Below are 26558 nucleotides of genomic sequence, written 5' to 3'. Positions count from 1 at the left end.
GGCAGAGAAAGAGATACAATTAGAGAGGCACAGACCCATGGAAAGTGATACAGAGAGAGAGAGACAAAGAGAAAGAAGAGAGAAAAAGATGAAAGATAATTTATTTATATAGTCTTAGCTTTAATAGTGTTATATATAATATACATATATACACAAAACTTTAAAAGGCATTAAAAGCTATATAGGTATTAATATTAATGATATATATTAATATTAACATTAATAATATAGCTTTTATATTATTAAGCTATTAAAACTTAAAACTGCACTAAGACTTTTGGAGACATCCTAAGACACATATAGATTATAATATTAATAATTGCTATTTCATAGGCTTTAAGCTTTACAAAGCTCTTCACAGACATTAGCTCATTTGAATTTCACCAAAGCCTTGTGAGGTAAGTGCTATAAGAATCCTTATCCCCATTTTTGTAAAAGAGGAAACTGAGACTGGAGTGGTGAAGTTTCTTGCCTATGATCACACAGCTAGTAAGTATCAGAGGCAGGATGCTAACCCAGGTCTTCCTGACTCCAAGACCAGCACTCTAGCCATTATAACACACTATGTGTGTGCGTATATATACATATTTGTATATAAAGATACTGTAAGTGAGAATGATATAAGCTAAATACATTACTGAAAAATTCCTCTACTGCATTATTTATTGATATCTTTTCTTTTTTTAGATTCTCTTCCTTTTCAAATATATTAGTTCCCCATATCCAGAAACTCACCCTTCCTTTGTAAGAATAAAAAGAAAAGGCAGTTCCACAAAACTAGCACCTAAAATGGATAGTTATTGTGTATACAGGACTCCACCCCCTAGTTCTCCACCTTTGCAAAGGAGATGGGGATGTGCTTTTCCTCATTTCTTCTAGGTTGCATTATCAAAGGGATGGCTTGTGAGCATGTAGGAAAGGAAGTAGACTCATGCCAGACTTACCTCATTTTCTTTTCTGATATGGTTCTTAGATTAATAGTTTGGAGGTATGTTATAGTCACACTAGTTTCTAGATTTCAGTAAGGTATTTGACAAGGTCTCTTATAATATCCTTGAGAGCAAAAAAAGAGAAAAGTGGGCTGGATAATGGTAGATCAGACAGGTAGTTAGATATGACAGGTTAAATTGCCATATATAAAGCATGTTAATTAATGTATTGATTGGGAGGGGAGGATGGGGTGGGAGAAGAGGAGCTACTGATATATTACAAAGCTCTGTCCTTGGTCTTTCTTTTTCTATTCAATATTTTTATCAATGACTTAAATGAAAGCACAGATGACACATTAATTAAATTCATATTTGGCAAGAAGTTAGAAAGAATAGCTAATATCAGGTGGCAGAATTTGCCTCCCAAACTTGGCCTACTCTTCAATTCAAATAGATCTTCTATTCAGGTACTAGGTACCAGATGGAGGTGGCATTGTTAATTGTTGTTGAGTTGTTTCAGTTGTGTCCTGCTCTTTGTGACCCCATTTGGGATTTTCCTGGTAAAGATGCTGAGTGGTTTGCCATTTCCTTCTCCTGCTCATTTTATAGATGAGGAAACTGAGCAATGGTTTATATGTAAAAGACCTGAGGTTTATTTTTTAATGGGTCGCAAGCTCAATATAAGTCAAGATTGTGATATGACAACCCTCTCACCATCATACCCCATTGATTCAACCTTGGGCAACATTAAGAAAGAGATAGGATGCAGACTGAGGATGTTTCTATTTCTGCTATCCTCTGCTCTGGCAAGACCATACCTGGAGGAGCTCTGGACACTGGATTTCAGGAAGTGCAGCCAGAAGATGACTTTAAGAATGGTGAGAATACTGAAAATCATACTATATGGCAATCAGTTGAAAGAAATATAGAATTTTTAATCTGGAGAAAAAAGGTTTAGAGGAAATCTGATTGTTGTCATAAAGGATTTGAAGAATTATAATGAGGAAATTTGCTTTGTTTTGCTTGGCCTGAGATGAGGGTCCATGATCAGGAGCCATGGGTGAAGTTGCAGAGGAAGATTTCAGCTCACTGCAAAGAAAAATTCCCTGATAATTAAAAATGTCTAAAGTGAATTCCCCAGCACTGGAGTCTTCAGAAATGACTTAATGACTACTTGTTGGTCACAGAGTTCACTTCTCCTCAGGTATGGGGCATAGTAGAAGACTGTGGAGGTCTCTTCCAAATTGAAGATGCTATGATTATATATGTATTTACATGAATATTTTAAGAACCCAAGATTTCATTAAGAAGTGTGCTCATTCCACTGTCACATGTTCCAACCTCTTTACATCTTAGCAGACAATTGGCACAGGAATTTTTTTTTTGGAGTGGTGTCAAGATTTCATAGAAATTCCCAATGGGGCTTCTTCTTTTATCAGGGCAGATCAGCAGCTCAGTCTCAGAATATTCAGAAGCCCTGAGTGGTGGTGAAGTTACTTGTCCATAGGCATATAAGAAGCAAGACTTGCACCCAAATCTTCTAGACCTCAAGGGCAGTCCTTTGTGAACCATGGTCCACTGCCTCTCTCTTCATTAGACATCACCTATAGGTCTAGTGTTAAACTATAGATCCAGCAGTGGAAGACAACTCTAGTGAAGATGGGTATCTGAGATGTCCATCACCAATCCAGGTGATGAATTTTTTGGTTATGGTCATTTAGTGTAGCTTATGTTCCCCCAATTTAATCACCTTGTACTTGGACCTTTGGTTTGCTGAATTTAATTAGATTTCTCTTCAACCAAAAGACACAGACAATCCCTGAGTCTGTTCTTGACCCCAGTTTTATAAGATGATGTGACAGTGGGGACAGCTTGGTGGTGAAGTGGATAGTGCACCAGCCCTGGAATCAGGAGGACCTGAGTTCAAATTTGGTCTCAGAAACTTAATAATCACCTAGTTGTATGATCTTGGGCAAGTCACTTAACCCCGTTGCCTTGCAAAAATTAAAAAAAAAATTTTAATGGTGTGACAGAGCATTCATTTTGTGGACTTCACCTTGGAGAACTTAGACTCATCTCCAGGACCAGAATGAGGCATCAGGACAGGACCTGTATAAGAATGTGTATGTGTATATTTATATGTGTGTATGTGTGTGTGTATGTGAATGCATTGCATATTTGTATGTATTGTATTTCTTAGGTAGATTTCTTTATGCTGTTTACACACATGTGCATACATGCATAAATACACAAAACACACAGAAACACATACATGGGGTTCACACATGTGTTGTACATGTATGTGTTATTCACACATTTGCATGCACACACATGTGTAGGCACATACATGCAGGTGCATTTTGCATTATTGTGTTTGTGCCTCATATTGTACCATTATCTTTTACATATGTATATATATATATATATATATATATATATATGTGTGTGTGTGTGTGTGTGTGTGTGTGTGTGTGTGTGTGTGTGTTTGATTGTTTTTCTGTGTATATTTATGTAGATATCTATGTGGGTTATATGTATGTATGTATTTACCACATGTATGGCTAAGTATATTTCACACATGTATTCACATGTGTGCATTGTGTATTGTATTTTTAGAAATATGATCTATATGTTTTATATTGTAAACATGTGCTATTGTAGACATATATAAGTAGTTATATATATGTATTTCTCTACACATATTGCAATCCATTTATCTGTATGTATAAAATGTGTATATATTATAGGTATATATATATTATAGGTATATCTATATATCCATCTCTGTGTGTGTGTATATATATATATATATATATATATATATATATATATATATATCCATCTATGTCCATATAGTTTCCTGTGTATGAATATGAACCCAAGATGAAGATGTTCACAAATGTGATATGCATCTGCATGCACTGCTCTTACACATGTATGAAGGTGTATATGTGTGTGGATCTCTGTGTGTATAATACATGCCTGTGCATACATGGGAGCATTTGTAAAAGGTAAATTTGTATTATATACATGTACACAATTATATGCATGCACATGCTCTTGTGTATGTGTCTGAGAGGAAGCACTATCTGGAACCACAGAGACCTGGGATCAAATTCCTTATTGTATATACTTATTAGCCATGAGATCTTGCACAGGCCACCTTGGGGTGTGTCTGCTTATATGTGAGATGAAGGGACTGGACTCCATGGACACTAAAGTCCCTTTCTGACCTAAATTTATGATCAATTCTATGTGCGTGTGCTTAAAGGTACATGAAAGGATATGAGTATATGTGTGGGTGTGTGCATCTACTCACATGGGGGGGGTCTACATTTATACACATGCACACATCCATGATGATGTTTCTCCTTCATTCTAGAAGAAACATATGACTTCAGGGGTGTTGCCATGACAAGCATGTGAACTAGATTTGAGTGAGGGAGTGCTCACTTTCTCCTCCAGAGCCATCTGGGTCCAGTGACCAGACACGGATCAGGACGACTGGAGATGGCTCTGGATGTGAAACAATCGAGGTTAAGTGACTTATCCAAAGTGACACAGCTAGTAAGTGTCAAGTGTCTGAGATTGAATTGGACCAGGTCCTCCTGACTCTCCAGGGCTGCTACTCTATCCATACATACAAATGCAGGCAGACAACACACATGCATGATAGCTCCATATATGATATTTATCTACGTCTAGTCAAGAAGCTGAAGGGCCGTTTTATGGAAGAAGGATTATGCTCATTTTATTTGACCTGGATGGAAGAGGCCAGTTGAGGCTCCCTGTCTCTCTCCTAACAATTGGTGCTCTCCACGGGTTGCCTAAGCTGCCCCTAGAGGGAGCAGGGATGGCCTCTTGGGAGGTTTCTTTTCTTAGGAGAAGCTGGACAGCCATTATATTGGGGTTTCTTTCTAATATAGCATGATCACTGAGACCCTTTCCAACTCTAGGATTTTGAGATGTGATCACACCCACATGCACACACACACATAATACATGCAAACACAAAAACTTATAAAACACACCTGTGCACGGTCATATAGATGTAGACACATCTGTCTATGCACACATACATTCATGTATGTATATGCATGCATGCATGCACATCTTTCATTCATGTAGATAATCTTGGATTTCTGAAGATTATGTCAGCAGAAGGAGCATGCCATAGTGGATAAGAAAGCAGGGCTAGAAGTCAGGAAGACCTGGGTTCGAGTCCTGTCTCTGACACAAACTAACTGTGTGACCTTGGGTAAGTCACTTAACTTCTCACTATTCTACACAACTTTCTAAGACAATAAGTTGCAAAGGTCTCAAGACAATATGTTGCAAAGGTCTCAACCTGCATAAGTAGAGAGATTTTTTTTTTCAATTTGGGAGCTACTTATACATCTAAAATTATAGATCTGTTCTGATTCTTCTTTCTTCGTTTAGCAAAATGTAAGGTCTAGAATTGCTACAAATTGATTAGGAGACCTGCAATGAATGATAGTCTGTGTGTGCCATTTAAAGACTATTGAGGCTACACTGGACAGTAGTCCTTGCTCAGAGGCTGGTCACCAAATAATGGTTTTATTGTTTATTTGTTTGATTTTTGTAACAACAAACATGAAGTGATAATATTCTACACTGATGGAAGAAATATACTTGTCAATAGTCACAGATATCTTGAGTTTACAATTATTATCTCATTTGATCCTTACCACAACCCTATGAAGTATATGCTATTATTATTCCTATTCTATAGATAAGGAAATTGAAGTAAACAGTGTTAAGTGATTTGCCCAGACCCATGACTCTATCCACTGAGGCAACTAGCTACAATTAGCCTTTGAAAGCAACTTGAGGCACCCATGCTTTCTTATTTGACTGCAAAAGAAATGGAAGAGGGGGCAGCTATGTGGTGAAGTGGCTGCACCTGAAGTCAGGAGGACTTGAGTTCAAATGTGAGCTCAGATGCTTCATACTTACTATCTGTGTGATCTTGGTCAAGTCACTTAACCTCATTGCTTTGCAAAAAAAAATGAAAAAAGAAATGGAAGCAATTAATGGTTATAATAAAATACTCATATATGCATACACATCCATATATTTACATATTTTGTATATATATATGCTTATGGCATTCATAGATACAATTGTGTATACATATAATTGTACATATAATTATATGGGGTGGCTAGGTGGCACAGTGGAGAGTGACAGGTCTGAAGTTAAGAAGACTCATTTTTGTGAGTTCAAATCTGGTTTCAGATACTTCCTACTTCGTGACCCTGGACAAGTCTCTTCACCCTGTTTGCCTCAGTTTCCTCATCTGTAAAATGAGCTGGACAAGGAAATGGTAAACCACTTCAATGTCTTTACCAGGAAAACTCCAGAGTCCTAAAGAGTCACACATAACTGAAAAACTACACAGCATAAAATACATGTAAATATATGTGAATATGTGTGTAGAATATAATCACTAGCTAGAATTGTTTGAAGATGACAAAAACACAGATCATTATAGGTTTTGTACACATATAAAACTAAACCCCAGTTAATGCGAATAATGAATTCCTCTAAGTGATCACTTATCAGTTCACATTATTTGAAGTTATAATTAAGTAAAATTAAGTAAAATATGGTCATTGTTTCCAGTCCAAATGGAAGAATATAGTGCAAATTTGAATAATGTGACTACTTCAGGGGATTCATTACTTGCAATATGTGTATTGCTAATATACACATATAATATACACATACATATATATTTATATATACACACATATATTTACATTTATATTAATATGTGTGTGTGTGTGTGTGTGCTTGAGAGAGAAAGAAATTTGTGTATGAGAGACAAGATAAGAGTGAAAAGATGAATGAGAAAGAGAAAACCTAAGAATTTGGATAAGAGAGAAAGCATATCTGAGGCCTAATTTCTCTTCCTCAAAGGACAATGGGAACCTGCTGGATGATAATGATCTGCTTGCCATGATTGCAGGGACTTTGGGACAGTTCACTGAGAAACCCTAGGGCAGACAGTCTGGGGGAACCTGCATTGACTACTCTTTAGTCCTCCTCTTGGTCAGCCTTTTCTCTCTGTACCCCACTTTTCCTGTCGTTCTTTCTTGATTTCAGAAAACAAACATTGGGGGAGGATAAGTAATGGGAAAGATTGAAGGCAAGCCACACTTCGGCATACTCCCAGAGAGGGGGAGAAACTAGTTTTGGAGGGAGAGAGGAAAAGAGTTCCAGGTGACAGGAGGGGGCTGTATTGGGGGTGGGGAGGTGGGGGAGGTGGGCGGAAGCTGTGTCCTTGAAACCGTGAAGTCAGGTCTGAGATCTTTGCCACTCAGAACATCCTGCCCCATCCCAAGGTGGGGGTAGGCTCATTAATCTTCACCACTTTGTTTGCAAAGCATCATTATTATTTATTGGACCAGTGGCCTCGGAGACCTAGGATTCAGGGTTCTTTTGAATTTACCTGAAATTATTCAGCCTTATGCCTCCTTCTGTAGGACTAAACTTCCTGCTTCCTGAGCCACAGACCTCGTGGGTAAATTGGTTGTTATCCTTAGAATCAGTGAACCTAAGGGTTCAGGGAAGAGAACATGAGAAGCTGTCTAGTCCATGCCCCTATGTTTGGGTAGAACCACAATTAAACCAATCCAACCTCATGATAGCTAAGCCTAGTTTCTAATTTCCAAGAAAAGAAATTCTTTTGCCTTCCTTGGGAAATTATTTGGGTGTTTAATGAATTTCATGGGTTAAAATGTTCTTCCATATATCTAATCTTAATCCCCCATGTTTTGTTTTGTTTTGTTTTGTTCTTTCCTCTATGACGAAACTTGAAAGACTTTAGGAATTAAACTTTCTCAATCCTTACTTGACAAGTTGCCATTTTTCACTGCAGAACCTGTTGGTAGTCACATAGGTGGAAAATTCCCTTAACCCTTTTTTTTTTTACAGCTGACTCATTTCTGTCTTTTCCATTTCTAAGAGCAGTTGGTGAATTTGACCATCAAGAGCTCCTTTGGCAGCCATTTGGTGATGTACAAGTGGCCTTCGTGGCTTAGGGAAGGTTGGTTCTAGTCTTGAGAAGCAGGAAATATTCATTCTAGTCCTGGCTTTTCTAGTAAATCACTTATCCCTCTGGGTCTCAGTTTCCTTAGTAGAATGAGGTAGTTGAACCAAGGTCCCTGGACCCTCTGACATCCAAGGATGTTGTACCCCTCACCAGAATTCCAGGGAAACTCTACTGCACAAGATGGACGCCACTCTCTCTTAATGTGCTGAAGTGAAGGCAAATTTCAATCTAATAATGTAAAGCAGCAATAACCATTATAATTAATTTATACAAAAGACATTATAAAATTACACTTTATGCATTCAAATCCCATCCAAGAGGCGTGCTCGTTTTCCAGTTAAGCTATGGGGCCTCATGGAGACAGACGGGAAAAGAAGTATTTCAATATTTCTTATAATTTTATATTCTTTCTAATATCTCTCATGCTAATTTCATTATGCAACACAGTCAGCACGGTGATGTAATTATCGAAAAGTAATTTTGCAATAAATGGATTTAAATGTGTTCAAGTCCATTGTAAATTCAATCTCTTGGTGAAGGTGGATTGCGCAGGCGGGGGAGATGGGAGCAGGGATGAGTTCTGGGTGGAAACTGAGAAATCCTGTATGGCCCACGCCAGGGATCTAATTACACCTACTAATAACATCACTTGAGATGAAAACTGATCACCAGGCTTGGCCTTCTACCCTCCGTTTTCTGTGTAATCTCAGCATTCTGGGTATCTCTACAGAAGTTCCTTTTCTGACCCCCAGGGCCTTGTTTAGACATTCTACAATTCTTTTCAACTCATTTTCTACTACCCTTTTACAGGAACCCTTTGCTCCAACCATATCAATTTGTTAACATTCCCCAAAAGGACATCTTGAAATTTCAAGCCTATTTGCTACTGATCATTCCTTTCTTCCTTGATATGTCCCCTCTCTTTCCCCGTTCCCCACCTTATAACTCTTGTTCTCTAAGTCTTACTCATCTGTCAGGGTCCGGTGCAAATCCCAACTCCATCATTCATGAGGGCATCCATGGTTATCCCATTTGTTTACTTTTCCATCCTCTAGCAGCTCAAATGAAGGTTACCTTTTTCTTCTTGCTTCTTCCCAGCTCTCTATGCTACAAAGACATACTGTAGAATCAAAATCAAGTCTTCCTTTTCAATCACCCCACTAAAGAAAAATCAAAAGAAAGGAAGGGAAAGAGAGAAACAGAACAGAGATAGACAAAGACAGAGAGAGACAGAAACAGAGAGACAGAGAAGATAGAGACAGAAATATGGAAAGGAAGGAAAGAGGAAAAGAAGAAAGGAATAAAGAGAGTATAGGAGAGACAGAGGGAGAGAAGAGAAAAGATGGAAGGAAAAGAGGGAGGAAGGAAGAAAAGAGAAAGTAAGGAGAGGCAAGAAGAGATAATAGAAAGACAAAGGGAAAGAAACAAAGAGACAAAAACAGCAAGAAAGGAAGGAAGAAAGAAAAAGAAGCAATATATTGTTAATTTATTTTAAGGTAACTCCTTGGTTTCCATTAGACCCCCCCCCCCCAACCATCTGACTATTTTTAAGCCTTAAGCTCCTAGAGTGTGTGTTTATTTTATGACTGTCTGACCCTGAAACCTAGAAAATCCTTCCTCTATTTTTCTTCAGGATGCTGGTAAGAGATTCTTCTTAGAGTCAAGATCACTCTAGGATATTACTGTAGAAATATTTATAAAAAAAACACTGAAGAATCATAAAGTCTTGACATAGCAAGAGACTGGTTGTATGGTCTAACCTACCTGTTGAAGTGATTTCTTCTATAGAATCTACGACAGATGGTTGTCCATCATCTGTTTGAAGACTTCTAGTGAAAAATATATATTGTTGAACATCCCTGATTATTAGAACATTCTTTCTCATAATTAACTGAAAGCCATTATTTCCCTTAAACATTTCCCATTGGTATTTTTCCTGTTTTCTTAAACTATGCAGAACACCTCTCATTCTCTTTTAAGTGACTCTTGAATATTTGAAGTAGTTGGGTGGCATGGAGGGCTGTTTTTGGAGGCAGGAAGACCTGAGTTTGAATCCTGCCTAAGACTGTTTAACCCTCAGCAAGTCACCTAACCTCTTTCAGTCTCAGTTTGTTCTTCTGTAAAATAGGAAGAATAATACCACTTACCTTACATGGTTACTGTGAGGTTCAAATGAGATCATATTTATAAGGTGCTTTGTAAACCTTAAAATGCTATATAAATATTTGTCATGACCACTTCTTCCTGATCCTGTGGACCAATACTATCCATGAGGTTTTCTTTTTCTTTTTTTGGGGGGGGGGGTTTGCAAGGTAAATGGGATTAAGTGGCTTGCCCAAGGCCACATGGCTAGGCAATTATTAAGTGTCTGAGATGGGATTTGAACCCAGGTACTCCTGACTCCAAGGCCGGTGCTTTATCCACTACGCCACCTAGCCGCCCCCATGAGGTTTTCTTGGCAAAGATATTGCACAAGATGGACACCACTCTCTCTTAATGTGCTGAAGTGAAGGCAAATTTCAATCTACCACTTCCTTCTCCAAAGAATGAAGAAAAAACAGAGATAAATCTAATAAGTCTGATACTAGATTTGAACTCAGGTCTTCCTGACTCCAGGCCCAGTGTTCTATCCACTAAGCCATGTAATTTCTTCCATACAAATGACATCTAATAGTATTTGAAAAGAGATATCAGTTCTTCTTTTTATTTGTCTGCCTCTCACTTCTTGCCCCCATCTCCACCCAATGCTACCATATTTTTCTTCTCTGGGTAAAATATTTCCATTCCTTTCAAACAATTGTTCTTCCTTATCCTTGTTACCCATCTCTGGATGTTCTCTGTACTTTACACTTACAGAGAGGAATCTCCCAGTAGATGAGAATCTTGATTAATTTTTTTTATATGAGACAACTTGGAAAGCTCCTTAAAATCACTTAGTAGTCAGTTTGTCAAGGAAACTTCTATCTGGAAGAAGACTCCTATGAGAGGACTGTCCAGTCCAGAAGAAAGGTAGAGAGGGTGTTTTTGTTGATTAAGTGAGCAGTCTATGCAGGTCTTTGTGCTAAGTGTTGTGGGGAATGCACAGGAAAGAAGGAAAAAAATGTCACATATAATTCCTGCCCTCTAAAGCTACTGGACACTGTAGTAAAGAGAAAAGCAGGAGGGAACAAAAGATGAGAGAGAGGAAAAAGAAGGGAAGGAAGGAAGAAAGAAAGAAAGAAAGAAAGAAAGAAAGAAAGAAAGAAAGAAAGAAAGAAAGAAAAAAAAAAAGGAAGGAAGGAAGGAATCAAACTCTACCCAATTCATCAAGGACTAGATGGCTTTTTCTTCTTTCTTATGAGGTGCCCTAAATCCATTTGGAGAGTTGCCTTAGGACTAGACCACAGAAGGCTTCTGGGTTGAGGAGGAAAACATTGCAAATCAGGACCTACCTTTATAGGCCAAATAGATTCTTTTATGAGTATCCATTACAATTAATGAATACATAGGCAATTTGACTTTGATAGAGTCTGAGACTCTTTGAGTCTTAGTTGTCTTATCAATAAAAGGAGAATGTTGGACTCTGTGACAAAGCTAAGATTAGATGATATGCTTGTGGAATCTAGTCTTCCTACCTTCTCATTTGGTTTCAGTGAAGAATTATTTAAATATGGGATAGAATATCAGCCTCAGAGTCAGGAAGAGCTGGGTTCAAGGCCAATTTTGACACATATTATCTATGTGACTCTGATCAGATCCCTTAACATCTTAATGATCCAGCAAACTCTAACACTTGCTGATCTTTATTGGTAGATGACATCACAAATCTGGAGTCCTTTCCTCTTCCCCCCTTATTTTTTGGTTATTATTATTATTACCACTAGACCAGCTTCCTTTGTGTTTGTTAATGTGTATGATTCAAAATGGTCATAAGATTTTATAGCTGAAAGGGAATCTTAAAAGTAACCTGGCTTATTTAGCAAATGATGAACTAGAGGCTTCAACAGAATTCTTTCTACTATAGCTTATTATATTTCAAAAAGTATAAGACATTCTTTGCCTTCAAGCAGCTTATAATTTATTTATTTGCTTATGAGGGATTGTTCCATCCATTTTATTTTTTTAAACAATTAAACTTAATTTTTTCAATTAACAAGGAAAATCTATTTATCTCCTTCCTACTCCTATGGAAACAAAAAAGAAAAACAACCTTTGTAGCAAATATGCATGGTTAAGCAAAAAAAATCCTTCATTGCCATATCCAAAAAATATATTTCTCATTCTGCACCTTGAATCTATCATCTATCAAGAGTATGGGTAGCAGACTTCATTATCAGTTCTTTACAATGGGGATTAGTCATTGCATCGATCAGAGTTCAATCATCCTAGGAACTTCTCCCTTTGAAGGAGTAGCTATGATGGGCAGTTTTGCATTCTGCAAATGAAAGAGTATGGTGCCTTGATCATAATAAATGCTCAATAATTTTTTGTTAAAGAAATGGATAGGAGACATGGTCTCTTCTTTCAAGAAGCTTATATTCTAGTTGAGATTATAAATTTCTTGTTTTATACAGTTTTATACAATAATTGGGGCATTAGAATCCGGAAGACTCATCTTCATGAGTTCAAATCCAATCTTAGACACTTATTAGGCTCTAGGCAAGTCACTTAATCCTGCTTATCTCATTTGTAAAATGAACTAGAGAAGGAAATGACAAATCAATCCACCATCTTTGCCAAGAAAACCCCAGAAAAGGGTCACAGTCAGACACTGAAACAATAAAACATACTACAATAATATTCCATTATATTCAAGTACCACATTTTATTTAGCTATTCCCCAATCTATGGATAGCTGCTTTGTTTCAAGTACTCTGCTACCACCCAAGCTATTCTATATTAATAAGATATATTAGACATATTATTTGTGACAATTAGAAGGCAATATGAGGTAATTCATGGTAAATGCTAAACTACATGGTAGGAATGTTGAATCTTATGGAAGTTAAGAGAATGGGGAGATCTTTATGAAGAAGGTGGGACTTAGGTAGACCTCAAAGGACAAATGAGATTTGGATCATGACAGAGGATGCAAGCAGGACATTTAGCATGGGGAATAGTGTGAGCAAAGATACAGATGTGAAAATGAGCATAGCCAGAGTATAGAACAGGGAGGAGTTGGACTGGGAAGTGATCTGCTTGGCAGTTTGATTATGGTTTTTTTTCTGGCTAGAGAACATTTTTTCAAGGCAGTTTGACAGCTTTGTGTCCACCTCACTGTGGGTGCCTCCACTGGCTGATGTGTCCCGTATTGAGCTCTTAAGGTCGCAGAGTCCACGGGAGATGGGGCTCACATATACCCCTGATTGGGTCACTTCTGCAGTGTCAGTATTTGTGTGGCATCAAATTCTCAATTATAGACCAAATTGAATTTACAATTTGCTTTTGGGCAATGTGTAAATTGGCACTTCATTGATTATTAATGAAGTGCTAATTGCTCTTTGCAACCAATTTTTATGCAAATGATGCTGGTGCTGTTTGCACAATTTTGCAATTTACAGTTTTACATTTGCAGCACTGGGCACAGGGCTGCAGAAAGCGGCAGGTTTGTTAAAAGAATTGCAAAGCTCAGAGTAATTAACAGGAAAGGACAGGAGCTTTTAAGGGACAAATCCAGTTTTTTATTGATTGCAAGAGCTCTCAGTTTGACAGGGACCATTGAGAACGTCACTGACCCTCCAAGTAGACATAAGGCATTTGAAGGGCTGTTCACTGATGAGGTGAGTATACAAATCTGCCAGTGAAATTCTTGCAGGTTCATTAGTGCTAAGGCTATGTGTGTTTTTCATTTGAGACACAGAGGAGGCTTTCCACTGAGAGAATGATGCAATATTGGTTTGTTGATCAAATAGCCCATCAATTCCTCAGGCATTATATTTACTCTCAGTTTTCCCCAACACGACCACTTCCTTGAATGTTGGGCCACTATTTGGTCTAAGGTTGATGATTAGATTGGGTGGCTACACTGGTAGAATCCTCCAAAAGTCAAGATTCCTTCTCTTGGTCTGAAAGAAAAAATTTTTGAGCTTGTCTGATAAATTAGTGATAACATGTTATAGTATGAATTGTGAAATTAGGGTCATAAAAGTTTAGTGTTGGAAGGTGAGCTAGTTTCACTTTTTCACTTTTCAGGTGGGAAAATGGAGGTAACCCTAACACTGATCTTACTGAAACAGAGATCGGAACTGAGGTGGATAATATAAAACACAGTTGTTTTCTGAGGCATCAGAACAACAAAGAGTATAATGAAATGGGTTCTGGATGTCTGAATGTCTGCCTTTTCTACCTGCAGCACCTTGGGCAATTTATCTAACTTCTTTGGGTCTCAGTTTCCTAATCTGTAAAATGAAGAAGATGGATTAGAAGACCTTTAAGTCAAAAAAACATTTTTAACTATCATATGCCAGGCAGTACCTCTAGGTGTTGAAATAGATAAAATGCCTGACTTGGAATTAGGAAGACTCATCTCCCCGAGTTCAAATTTGGTCCCAGACACTACCTGTGACCCTGGACAAATCACTTCACCCTGTTTGTCTCAGTTTTCTCATCTGTAAAATGAACTGGAGAAGAAAAAGGCAAACCTCTCCATCATCTCTACCAAGAAAACCTCAAATGGGGTCTTGACAAGTTGAATACAGGTGAAAAAAATGATTCATCAACAGCAAATGAGCCGGGCACTTTACTAAGCATTAGGGATACAGCAAAGAAAGTGGACAGGACTTGGCAATTTGGATATGTGGGGAAGAGAGTGAGGAATCCAAGATGGCACCATAGAGTGATCAGGAGGATAGTGGTATCTTCAACAGCAATAGGAAAGTCAGGAAGAGGGGAGGGTTTTGTGAGAAAGATACTGAGTTCTGTTTTTGACATGATGAGTTTAAGATTACATCTAGTTTGAGATGTAAAGTAGGCAGTTGGAGATGTGAGACTGCAGGCCAGGAGATAGGTTAGGGTTGGATAAATAGTTCTGAGAATCATGCAGAGAGATGATAATTGAATCCATGTGCACATATGGGATTACTCACTGTAAAAATATAGATGAATAAGTAAAGAGGGTCCAGGATAGAGCCTTGGGGAATACCCACATTTAGTGGATGTGACCTGGATGAAGGAGGCTGAGGAGTGATCAGACAGGTAAGAGGAGGAAAGAGAGGATTCCTTTAGCTTGAAATCTGTGGATCTATTAGGGATATACTCTCCACTAATTATATTTTCCTCTTTTTTAAAATATTTTTTTTCCTTTTCTTTTATTCTCCTATAATCACTATCTCTGTTTTAGGCCTATCAGTGGCTCTCACAGGCATTGCTAAACCTAAAAGTAGACCCTCAGGTTTAAAAAGGTATTCATGATCCCTGTCCTAAAATTTCAGATGGATGGATATGCCAAGGGGTTTTGCAGAAGCCTCTACTTGACTCTCTTTCCCTTAAATTCTGGAGGTTAATATTTGTGATTGGCTACTGCCAAAGTGATCTTTGTCACCTAATTGGATGAAAACTTAATCACTTTATTGTTGTTCATTTGTTTCAGTCATGTCTGACCCTTTGTAACTCCATTTGGGGTTTACTGGAATGGTTTGCCATTTTCAGTTAAGTGACTTACCCAGGGTCACACGTCAGTGTGTATCTGATACTGGATTTGAAACTCAGGCTTTCCTGACTCTAGGTTTGCCACTGAATGCACAACCCCACCTCACTGTCCCCTGAACTCGGTTTAGGGTTGGCCTAAGACATATGAGGTCAAGCTCGTTGTGCAATTTCAAGAGTGTCAGTAAATTCTTCTGACCCTCCAAAACTATCTTCCTCCATCCGGCTTTGAAATAGCTAAAAGTGGATCTTTACAGTGTCATGCCTTTGGCTTAAGCCAAACAATGTGATTTCTATTAAAAAACATATTCTAGGAGTGGTAACACTTTAAAACTTATCAGTTACTTGTAACTAAGTGTAAATGAGTTTTCTTAGGTTTTCTAAATGATTTTTTTTGATAGGGATGAATGAGGACATAGTCGCTGACCCCTAGAATCTTGGATTTGGAAAAGACTGCAAAAGCTGTATTCTAAGCTATATTTGAAGGCAGGAATCTTTTCTACATTAAATGTCCTCTGACATTTGCTGATCCAGTCTCCACTTTGAGATCTTCAAGGGTGAGGAATTCACTCCCTTTTGAAGCAACCCTTCCATTTGGAGGCAGCCTGAGTTGTCTGGGAGGGTTGTTTTGTTTGTTTGTTTGTTTGTTTTATATAGAACTCAACTACTTCTGAAGCTTCCCCTTTGGGGACAGGTCTAACAAATCTAATCCCTTTCTCCACTTGATAATCTTTCAAATGCTTGAAACAGAGACCGTTACTTCTAAATCACCTCTTCTTTAGGCTACATTTCCCAAGTTTCTTCAATCCATTCAAAAGAGGAACCACTGAGGTGAGAGTGTCCAATAAGTTTATAAAAAGTTAGCAATGAGTGAAGGAAGCAAAGTGTAGCCAGCTTGCAGTGGACAGCCCTGAATGGATGACTTCCTCTCCTTTTGCCACACTTTATTTTGGTTATTGATTCCAACATTTTTCCAGTTTGGAAGGAAAAAATTTTTTCCTTGAGGGGTTTGAAGGAAATGACATGCTAGGAACTAATAGCAAGAAGGGGAGCCCAGGAGAGAAGGGAGCATTGGAGGTGTGAGGTAGAAGGGGGGTGTTGCCTTGGACACTGGAATTAATCAAGATGGCGGTTGCCATAGGCTGCTTTAGTTGGTTGCCTAGCAATAAGCATCAAGGGACTGTAGTGCAGAGCAGGAGGCTGGTCAGGGGAGTGGCTCCCAAGGGAACATCCTCCTTGATTTCCCCATGGAAGCTTTCTCCAAGTGTTTGGTTAAGAGTATGTGAACCTTTGGTCAGACACTTCACAGCCATTGGTAGGGAAGAGAAGGTTGTGACAGAGGACAGAGATTCAAAATCAGACCTTTCCTGGAAAGAGTCCTTCTCCACCAGCCCTGTGAGGGGCTACTTGTGATTAAGTGTTACATGAATCTGAAATCACTTAATTGGCTCTGTCTCCAAAGTCTAAGCCCATTCTGGGTTAGAATCAGGGCTGTAACTCAGGAAGATCATCATTGATAGGAGCCCTGAAGGTGAATTTTGAGAACAAAAGCACTTGGCAATCTAAAGTTAACCAAATGACAGTCACTCTATGGATAATCCGAAAGCATCTAGGGCCAGGATTAGATCTGGTGTTAGGTATATCTCCAGACCATTTGCCATCCTGGGCACAAACCTCTGGATACTTTCCATCACTTCATTACCCTTCTTAGAATGGAAGCTGCACCCAGTACTCCAGGATGAGCCTCTTTCAATATGACTGTCACAATAGTGCCACGCTACTTTTCCTAAAATACCACTTTGATTAGGTTACTCTCCTGCTTAAGATGCCACAACTTCCTATTTCCTCTCAGTTCAAATTCAGACTCTTCATTCAGATTTTAATATTCCCTTCATTTTCTGATCCCACAGTACCTATGCAGCCTCATCTCCCACTGCTCCCTAGTTTCTGCTCCTTACAAAAGCTTCCTTGCTACTCAGTCCATACTACATTATCTGTGTCCTTTACTTGAAATGTTTTCATCAGGAGCTTAGAATCTTAGATCAGAAAGGACTTTGGAAATCACTTACTCTAACTTCTTTTTGGTCTTTCCAACCATTACTCAGTTAATATATAATGATGGTATAGGGGTAGAAAAATGGATTTGGAGTTAGATGACTTGGGCTTAAATCTCAATATTATCATTTCTGATATTTGTGAACATATGAAAGTCATTTCTCTTTGAGTCTCAATTTCCCATTCTGCAAAAAATAGTGTGTGTGTGTGTGTGTGTGTGTGTGTGTGTGTGTGTGTATGGGGGGGCATTGGACTAGAACAGGGATTTTAAACCTTTTTTTGATAATGTATACCTTTGATGTTATTACTCAAACATATGAAGCCTTTTTCATAATAATGTTTTTAAATACATAAAATAAAATGCATTGGATTACAAAGGAAGCAAGTTATATTGGACTACAATTATCAAAATATTTTTTTAAAATGCTTGCAAACCTTAACTTAGAACCTCAGAGAAGGACTCCAATGTTTCTTCTGTATCTATTTCCTATGATCCATCTTTAATATTTTCTACTAATATTCATTACTGTGTTGAATTTCTATGGCAGGAGGAGCTGAGTTCAAATGTAACCTCCTTGGGCAGGTCACTTAACTCCATTGCTTTGCAAAACCAAAACAAAACAAAAATTCTATGGTACTTAACCACAAAATTTAGCCCTTACACTATATAAATCTATATCATCTATAATACGTCTCAGTCAAGCAATTAATCTATCTCTCTTTCATTTTGTGTGTGTGTGTGTGTGTGTGTGTGTGTGTGTATGTATGATTTACTCATGTTGCACCCTGACCTGTTAGAGTTAAAAGTCGAGGTAAACAGAATTTAGAGAAACATGGGAAGACAAATGAACTGATGTAAAATGAAGTAAGCAGAACCAGGAAAGCTATTTATGCATTAACTACAACAATGTGGTTAAAAAGAACAACAAAAATAAAAACTCAATGTTTTGTAATTATAATACTCCTGAAGAAGAGATAAGAAGATAAATCTCCCTTCCTTATTTGCTTATTAGATAGGGAACCATGGAGATGGAATATTGTGTAGGTTGTTGAAATGTTAGTTTTGTTGGATGAATTTTTAGTTCTTAAAAATAAATTTTTATTGATATATGTTGTCTATATTTAATCGTGTGTCTCTTCTTCTAGAAAGCCATCCATTGTAAAAAAAAGAATTAAAAAAGGAATCAGCAAAAATTATCAGTACTTTGAAAAAATATGATGTATTATGCAATGTTACACACTCAGATCTCTTTTGGGGCCAATTTGTTGTTTATATTTTGGCAACATTCATCTTCAATTGTTTTGTGTTTTCTTTTTTCGTGCTTTGTCATAAGGGCTAGCTCTTTGGATGAGAGAACGAGGAAGGATTTATTGGGAAATAAAATGATATAAAAAGATAACAATATTATTTTAAACAGTGAATTTTCCTTGTGTCTCCTAGAGGAGAAGCATAAAATTAAGTATATAATAAGTTCTCTACATGTGAGTGTGTAGTGCAAAGAGCTCTGAATTAGGAAAACAATAAACTTAGGTTTTCTTAGTAACCAAGTTGGTCACTCATTGGGTCTCAGTTTCCTTATGTGTAAAATGATGGAGTTCATAATCTCCAAGGTCTCATCCAAGTCTAACATTCTGTGACTCTATGAGATATGAATTGAATTGAGTCAAATAGAATAACCACTTGTCTTATACATAACGTTAATACCTTGGAGTCTGTAATAATTTTGTCTCCAGGGGCCAAGCTGGGGAGTTCATTGTAAGTGAAAACACTTTTTAATGAGGTCCTTTTAGTATTCCATTAAGCAACTCTCTTGGATAGGGGTTCTAAATGGATCCACCTTATACTGAATCTGCTTCATAGTTTTATAGTGAGGTTCTAGTAAAGCAGAGACTCTTATGTTGGGATCTGACTACTTTTTTATTGTTATTATTTTGATAACTGCATTTTAATAGAATTAATTCCCTTTGTAATCTTATTTTATTTTATGCATTTAAAAAAACAATTCTGAGAGGGAGTCTATAGGTTTTATAGACTGGCAAAACAGTTCATGGCTTCCAAAATGATTAAGTAAGAATACTTATATCTAGTGTATTTTCTCTTGTTTGTGTAATTATTAGGCCTCCTATATATTTTAGAATGTAAACATTTTAAAGGTAAGAAAACAAGTTACTTTAAATACTGTATTTTTAAAGAGAAAACTCAGAATAATAAAACAGATGTTTAAGAGGTGACTATATAAATTAGAAAAGTATAATTGCTTTTCAATATACCTTGCTGCAAAGTCTTTAGATTACTTGATACATTTAAAGTTATTTGCTTTATTAATAATAAATATTTATATAGTCCTTACTATGTGCCAGACTCTATGTTGAGTGCCTTAACAAATATTATCTCATTTGATCCTCACAACAATCTTAGGAGGTAGATACTGTGAAAATCTCCATTTTACAGATGAGGACTTGCTCAGGATCATTCAATGAGTAAGTATTTGAGGCTGAATTTGAACTCAGGTCTTTCTGGTTCTAAGCCCAATGTTCTCTCCACAACTACTTTTTTTTTTTAAAAAAAACTTAATTTACTTATACTTTTTCAGGATTGCATATATTTCAAAGAGTGGAAGTATATTTTCAATTGCTCTTTTAAGATAAAATTAAGGCACTTATATGGGATTTGAGAGATGTACTTGCTCCATAAGCAAAACCAACATACTTGTTAAAGTCTCTAAGACTAGTCCTTAAGACTCCTAGAGAATTCTCAGAAGACAACAGAAAAGAGAAGGGGAAAAAAGGGGGTTAGGAGCCCAGGCTGTGAACCCTCAGAGAATGTAAACCTCTCTCAGAAACCTTCATTTATTTGGAGAAAGTGGCCTTACCAGAACACAGATGGACTTGATAGGTAGGGCTGGGCTTGACCCATGAACCTCAGCTGCTACCTGTTAAAAAGACAACTATCAAGGCCACTACTGCCCCAGACCCCTCCTGGCTGCCACGATCACAGGTTCATGTTTGCTTCTGAACAGCAGTTCTCAGGACTGTTCTGAAAACTTTCTAGATGCTACTCTGCTTGGCCTTTTGGACAGAGGACTATGGTTTACCTGGGCAGGGCCTGACTCTGAATGTGCTCTAGTAGTTTAGGTTTAATGTTGTAATAAAATGGGAAAGTCACCAGTTAACAAAAGATTTACTTAACCAGAGCAAAGGAAGGCTATTCCACAAAGGTAGGCATTGAAGACACCCTGAATTGGTTCACCTTTGTTTCCTTGCCAGTGATGCCTACCATGTTCCTTCAGGTTCCTTGGTCTACTTTGTATTTGACCAGGGAGTGATGTCAGCTCTTTGATCCCTTGAAGCCAACCAAGTATTAAAGATGTTTCAATATATTTTAAGGGAAAAATTAGCCTAACTTGAATGGGGAAAGGGATTAGGTTATTGCTCCTACTTATCCCACTGACCTAACTGATCTCAATAAACTGTCTTAGACTTTGTATTTATTCCTTCATGATCCATCCAGTAAGCGAGGACCACCAGTCAGCTACATAGGCATAATAAGTGCTAAGTGAATGAATGAAAAGAACAAAGTATTTATAGGCAGGCAGCCTTGGTTAAAATCCTGGCTCTGCTACTTATAACCTATATGACTTTAGACAACTTCATTTCTTTACTTTTGCTGTTCAGTCATTTCAGTTGAACCTATCCTTCCTATCCCCATTTGGGGTTTTCTTGGCAGAGATAATGGTTTGTCATTCCCTTCTTCAGCTTATTTTACAGATGAGGAAACTGAGACCAATAGGATTAAGTGACTTAAGTGACTTGCTCAGAATTACATAGCCAGTAAAGTGTCTGACTGGATTTGAGTTCGGATCTTCCTGACTCCAAGCCCAATGCTTTATCCATTGCACTAGCCATTTGCCTCTTACTTCTTTTGGCTTCCATTTAATAGTAATGGAAGCTAATTTTTATGTGGTGCTTGAGGATTTGCAAAACGATTTCTATATATTATCTGACTTGGTTAATAATACACTGACTCCACGAGGTAGGTGCTATTATTTACTTCTATCTTATAGATAAGGAAACTGATGCTAAGAGGTCAGGTTTCTTGCCCAGGATCAAATAGGTAGTAGTATCTGAGATGGAATTCAAATTTAGGTCTTCCTGACTCCAAATTCAGAATCTCTCCATCAGGTGATCTAATGGCATCAACATTTACAGAACTTTTTCAGGTTTAGTAAGTGTTTTATATGTATTATCTTATCTGATCCACACAATAACCCAGTAGGTTGTCTTTGTTTTACAGACTGGAAAAAAGGAAGATAATAATAATAATAATAATAATAATAATAATAATAATAATAATAATAATAACAATAATATCTGTGTCCCAGGCACTATGACAGGAATTCTATAATTATTATTATTATTATCATCTCAGTTGATCCTCTGTGAGATAGATTATTATTATCCCCATTTCACAGATGAGGAAACTGAGACAAACAGAAGATGAAGTGACTTGCCCAGTGTCACACAATGAGGATATGTCTGAGGCTGAATTTGAATTTGCATCTTCTTGCCTCCAGAAGCAGATATGACTAGAACTAGTAAGTTGTGAGGCTGGGACTTGAACCCAGGTCTTCTGACTAGATATCCTATGTTCTTTCCATGATAATGTAAAATAATTCAAGAGATTCAGAAACACAAACTCTGGGGGCTGGCCCTCTAGAGTTGTATTCTCAGACTTAATGAGAAAAACCAGTTTTGAATATGGGCACAGAAGTTACCAGATCCCAAAGATGGGATCATCATATTGCTCCAAAGCTTTCCATTCATCAGCTCATCCTGACCATGGGAAAGGAGACAGATTTCATCCATTTTATTTTTAATTTTATTTTTTTATCTGTGTACCTTCTCCAGAAGGGAAAATATGCCAAAAAAAGAATGTGTAAGCTGGTGTTGGTGTTTGTCAATAAGACTGCATATCAGAATAAGAATCCTTAGGAATTTATTTTCTTCAGCTATGAGATGCTGTGGACTCTTGCTGTAATAACGACCATCTCCTAGGACTTTAATCTATTTTCTATTCAAAGGTGGCCTATTTTTTAAAATTAGTATTTTTCCTTTTTAACTCCCTTTTCATTTCAATCAATCAATCAATCAATCGATACTTATCACAATACTGTGTTAAGCCAGACACTGTATAAAGTACTGGGTGGGAGGGGGGGTGTACAAAAAGAGGCAAAAGACAGCTCCTTCCCTCAAGCAACTTACAGGAAGATAACATGCAAACAAATATATACAAAGCAAGATTTATAAAGGATAAATTGGAAATAATTTTTAAAAAATGAAAAAAGAAAAAGTTTTCACTTTCTTGGCTTCTTAATCTTGGATTTTATGCCCCAGGCAAAGTGACCAGCATTACATGGCTTTCTATCTTATAGATTGTCTTCATGTCTTCCTTGTTCTATCTCCTACACTCCAAGGTCCTTTTTAAAAAAGTTTTATCAGGTTTTTTTTTTTTTGCAAGGCAATGGGGTTAAGTGGCTTGCCCAAGTCCACACAGCTAGGTAATTATTAAGTGTCTGAGTTGGATTTGAACTCAGGTACTCCTGACTTCAGGATCAGTGCTCTATCCACTGCACCACCTAGCCACCCCTTAAAATCCTTTTAAGCCCAAGTTCCCTTCAAGGGAATTTTCCTGATTCTTTCAGTTGCTAGCACTCCCACCCCACTCAATTACTTTGTATATATGTGCATGTGTGTGCACACACACACATATAATGTATGTATGTATGTATTTGAGGCAATGGGGTTAAGTGACTTACCCAGGATCACACAGCTAGAAAGTGTCTGGGGCTGGATTTGAACTCAATTCCTTTTGACTCAGGGCCAGTGCTCTATCACCTAACTGCCTCCTGTATTTGCTTTAATTTGTTTTAATGTATTCCTTATTTATTTATCTGCAAACATGTTGAGAGTAGATGAGTGGTACAGTGGATAGTGTTGAATTTGGAGTTTAAAAGACCTGAGTTCGAATTCTGCCTCAGATGCTTATTGACTATGGAACCTGGATCAAGCCACTTAACTCTCTTGTGACTCAGTTTCTCCATCTGTAAAAATGGGCATAATAATAGCCCCTACCCCACAATGTTTTGGAGAAAATCAAATGAGGTAACATGCATAAAGAGATTTTTCAAATGTTAAAGTGCTATATAAATGATAAGGGTTATTTTGTTGATGTTGTTGCATCATCCTAGTAGCATGTAAGCTTCTGGAGATCAGGGATAGTCTTTTGTATGTGGAAATTCCTTAACCAGAGCCTAGCACGTTACAAGCAATTAATAAGTGTTTGTGATAAATGGATTGGCTTGCAGGGTACCTTCCCCTTCTCTCTCTCCTTTTTCTCTTTTGCTCCATTCTCCAGGTCTCTTTGAGCTCTTTCTGATGGGCTTGTTCCTCTACTACCCAAAAGGATAGAAAAATTCCTGGAATGAAAGAAGGGGAAATAGATTATTCATAGACAGGAGTTCAGAATTTATGTCATTCTTTTGATACCTCTAAAATAAGGTAGACCTCTCCTACTTCCTCTTCCTTCTCTTCCCTTTCCTTCTGTCTCCTTTTCTTCTCTTACTTTTTCCCCTCCTTTTCTTATTCTTCCATCTCCTCCTTTTCTTCCTCCTTCTTTTCTTCTTCCTTCTCCTTTTCTTCTTTTCCCTTTTCTTCCTTCACAAAGGCCCATTTTAGGGACTTGGAAAACTACCCAAAGTAAGATACAGTCAGTAGATAAATATCAGAATCTTTCCTTGAGGAATCTCAAACCTGATTCTGACTCAGGGCATGAACCCCTAGGAAACCTAAGGAACACACACACACACACACACACACACACCCTAGTCCTTAGAAAGTAAACCAGAAAAGAAGACTGCACATTTCAATGTCAATAAAATATTTGTTTAGGCTTTAAGGAGATGGACATCTACAAACATGCTTTGTTGTTCCATAATTTCGGATATGTCTGACTCTTTATGATCCCATTTGGGATTTTCTTGGCAAAGACACTGGAATGGTCTGCCATTTCCTTCTTCAACTCATTTTATAAATGAGAAAACTAGGTACACAGGGTTAAGTGACTTGTTCAGTGTCATACACCTAGTAAGTATCTGAGGCTGGATTTGAACTCACGAAGATGAGTCTTCCTAACTCCAGACCCAGTGTTCACCTAGTTACCCTATACATCATGTACACAATATAAATAGCTGTCCTCTCATCAATAAAATGGAGCAAATTATGGCAGCCGTATCAATCATAGGATTTAGAGCAGAAAAGGTGATCAAAGATCATCTAGTTATTTTACAGTTGAGAAATAAAATGACTCACCTAAGGTAGTACATAACAGAACTAGGATTCAAACCCAGGTCTTCTGACTCCAAAATCTTTCTCTTCCTACATTATGCCATGCTGATGGTTCATGCACAAAGAAACCTTGATTCCTTATTTTGAAGAAGGGTGAAGAAGGCTGGGCCCCAATTATTTGATTCTTGATGAACAGTGGTTGGATTATCCAACTTTTTATTCCCAAAATGAGAGATTCTCTCTCTCTCTCTCTCTCTCTCTCTCTCTCTCTCTCTCTCTCTCTCTCTCTCTCTCTCTTCTCCCCCCCTCTCTCTCCCCTCCCCCTCTCTCTGTCCCTATCTTTCTTTCCTCTCTTCCCCTCCATTCATCCCCTTCTCTTTACTTTCTTTCCTTCCTCCTTTCTAAGCTATAAATTAATGTGGAACAATCTCTATGTCAAGGGTTCTTTCTATCACAGACCCCTTGACAGGAGAATGTTTTTAAGTATAAAATGCATTAAAAATACAGTTACAAAGTAAGGCTGTTATATCAAAATATTTTAGCCTAGGTTAAGACCTCCTGGTACAACATATACATAATTTTGATGATTCTAATTCTCAGTACCAAAGGACTGTAATCGTAGACCATCTTTTCTAAAGACCATCTTTTCTAAATCCTGTAGAATTATTGTGCTGACTTTAGCTAAATCAATGTTCTATATACAGGTCTTTTCTTTAATTAAATTTTTTTCCAGTTTATAAGTATTGTTTTTCTTCTCCTTCCCACCTCCTTCCTCAAAACCCAGTCCCTGATCTAGGGACTTACCTCCCTCAAGAAATTACAAACAAATTACCCTTCATGGCTTTTTCAGTGGTCGAAGAGTCCTTGATGATAACATATAGATAAAGTTTGTTTCTTCTGGGGGCAATTTTCCAGGGTAATAGAACTTCCATTAGAGTTTAAGGGTCAAGGGATGTTTGAATTGTGACTGTGGACAACTCCCTTTTGGACCTTCAGAGCCTTTTTGCCTTTGTCACTATTAAATGGGGAAAACATCTTTTCCTTATTTCTCTATTGTGTTTTCTTATTTAGATAAAACTGCCCTATCTAAACTTTATGCTTTCTCAGCACTCTGTATAATATAATCATGTTAATAAATATTTGCTATATTCTTTCTCTATCCCATTTTCTTTTTTGTTGTTTTTCTTTTTTTAAATTTATTTAAGGCAATGGAGTTAAGTGACTTGCCCAAGACCACACAGCTAGGCAATTATTAAGTGTCTGAGGTTAGATTTGAACTCAGGTCCCCCTGACTCCAGGGTTGCTGCCCCCATCCCACTTTCTTATGTCTCCCCACTCTGGCTTGTTCACTGGACATCCACCATATCTGGAAAACTCTTCCTCATCTCTATCTTGTGACTTTCCAGGCTTCCTTCAAATTCCAGTAAAAATCCCACCTTCTTTAGAAAGCCTTTTCTTAATTCCTCTTAATTCTAGTACCTTCCCTCTGATGATTATTCCCTATTTATTCTGTGTATAGCTTTGTGTCT

At 37.6% G+C, this 26558-nt stretch overlaps 1 long non-coding RNA gene across 4 annotated transcripts; it reads right to left on the bottom strand.

Annotated features, from left to right (window-relative positions):
* Positions 1-1877: 1877 nt before the first annotated feature.
* On the bottom strand, positions 1878-25962 carry LOC141502112 (uncharacterized). Of its 4 annotated transcripts, none has more exons than XR_012472407.1 (6): positions 25834-25962; positions 24056-24161; positions 9772-9836; positions 8974-9114; positions 7405-8235; positions 1878-2018 (listed from the first exon to the last, which is right to left on the bottom strand). It is a non-coding gene; the product is annotated as an uncharacterized LOC141502112 (long non-coding RNA). The 4 variants fall into 4 exon arrangements; XR_012472406.1 differs by having other exon boundaries at positions 8974-9167; positions 25862-25962; XR_012472405.1 differs by having other exon boundaries at positions 8946-9114; positions 25862-25962.
* Between the last annotated feature and the right edge of the window lie 596 nt (positions 25963-26558).

This window comes from Macrotis lagotis, chromosome X (genome assembly GCF_037893015.1).
Source record: "Macrotis lagotis isolate mMagLag1 chromosome X, bilby.v1.9.chrom.fasta, whole genome shotgun sequence".
NCBI classification, from domain to species: domain Eukaryota; kingdom Metazoa; phylum Chordata; class Mammalia; order Peramelemorphia; family Peramelidae; genus Macrotis; species Macrotis lagotis.
The sequence above is the reverse complement of the archived record's forward strand: the minus strand, read 5'-3'. Positions and strand labels throughout refer to the sequence as shown.